This window comes from Pseudophryne corroboree, chromosome 6 (genome assembly GCF_028390025.1).
Source record: "Pseudophryne corroboree isolate aPseCor3 chromosome 6, aPseCor3.hap2, whole genome shotgun sequence".
In the NCBI taxonomy this organism is placed as follows: domain Eukaryota; kingdom Metazoa; phylum Chordata; class Amphibia; order Anura; family Myobatrachidae; genus Pseudophryne; species Pseudophryne corroboree.
In genome coordinates, this window is record NC_086449.1 from 358,871,441 (window position 1) to 358,873,162 (window position 1,722).

A 1,722-nucleotide genomic window follows, 5' to 3' on the forward strand; every position below is an offset into this window, starting at 1 on the left:
GGAAAACAATGGGATATGATGGAGCGACAGCGGATTTGCACCAGTCAAAGCTTTCCGGCCTCCCAGCATGCAACGGGCCCGTCCATATATTCCCGCCCCCTGGCTCAGGCAAATCAGTTGTATTCCAAATCTCAAGGCAGGAGCATCATGTAGAACCCTAATCAGGCGAGAAGAACACACATGCACACCCTTCCGTACAAGAAGGAAGAGGTTAGTGAGTAAAAAGGATCCTCAAATCAGGTGCGTCAGGGTGGGATCCCTGTGGATCCTGTGGACTTAGGAGAAATACTGTTATCAACGGTAAGTTCTTAGCATAACGTATATTTCTCCTGCAGGGTCCACAGGTTATCCACAGGATAACAATGGGATTTCCCAAAGCAGTTTAGTGGTGGGGACGCTCCTGATGCCCAGAAGAATCCTTCACCCGAATTCAGCAACGTGAGAGCCAAAGGTATCCAAGGCCTAATGTCTTAATGAATGTGTAAACGGAAGACCATATGGCTCCCTTACATACCTGTTCTGTTTAAGCACTACATTGTGCTGCCCATGAAGGACCTACCTTACGAGTAGAGTGAACAGAGATATTAGCTGGAACAGGGAGATCAGCTTGAGAATATGCTTCATCATCCAAAGTCGTCTTGCCAGTGTCTGCTTACCAGCATGCCATCCTCTCTTGTGAAATCCATAGAGAATGAAGAGAGAATACGCTTTCCTGATGACAGTGGTACAATCCACGTAGATCCTTAATGCACGGATCACGTCCAGCGATGCATCTCCCGCAGAAAAGGCCTGGAACCTAAAAGGCCGGAACAACAATATGACAATATCCCTAAGTCTGATATTCTTCTAGCTGACACCCTAGTCAGTAGAAAAGACACTTTAGCTGTCAACTATTTATGATCCATATTATTAAGTGGTTTAAATGGGGCAACATGAAGGGCTTTAAGGACTAACCAAGTCCCACGGCACTGTAGGAGAAACAACCAAAGGTTGAATGCGCAGCATATCCTGGAAAAAAGTACACACATCCTGTAAGTTAGTCATTTACTTTTGGAACTCTACAGTCAAGGCTGACCCTGGCTCTCTCAAGGAAGCCATCCATTCCTCTCTGAAGGAATGCTAAGACCCTGGAAACTCTGAAAAAAAGTTAGGGTCCCATTCACCTACAGCACCTGATATTCGCAGATGTTTCACATCCAAGTACTCACCAGGCCCAACACTGCCTAGCTTCCAAGATCTGGTGAAGTTGGGCATATCCAGTGTGGTGTGGCTGTAGATTTTCTCTTTCACTGCAGTAATGAATATAGGCTTGCCATATTTGGTGAAAAATGCGAGCTAAGGAAGGTTTCCTTGCTCTGAAAACTGTTTGAAGGTATCCTCTTGACCTCGGGATAGAGGTTTCAATGGCCATGCTGTCAAAGACAGTCGATCCACATGTCTGTGATAACCAGGACCCTGCGTTAGTAGGACTGAATGATGAGGGAGCAGCAGTAGAGCATCCATTGCCATTCTCTGCTGGTCTTCCTGTTTAAACTTTCTCACCACCCTGGGTAATAGGGTAATTAGAGGAAAACCTATCCGCCAGATGAAGGTCCTATCTCACCGATAAGGCATCCACAACGATTGCCCTGGGATCTTTTGTTCTTGACCCGTACGTGAGCACTTTGTTGTTCAACCAAGACGCTATGAGATATATCTCTAGCCAGCACCTCTTGTTTACTA

General features: G+C 46.1%; 1 pseudogene; it reads right to left on the reverse strand.

Moving 5' to 3' along the window:
• Positions 1–1,160: 1,160 nt before the first annotated feature.
• LOC134937688 (5S ribosomal RNA) lies at positions 1,161–1,278 on the reverse strand (annotated as a pseudogene).
• Between the last annotated feature and the right edge of the window lie 444 nt (positions 1,279–1,722).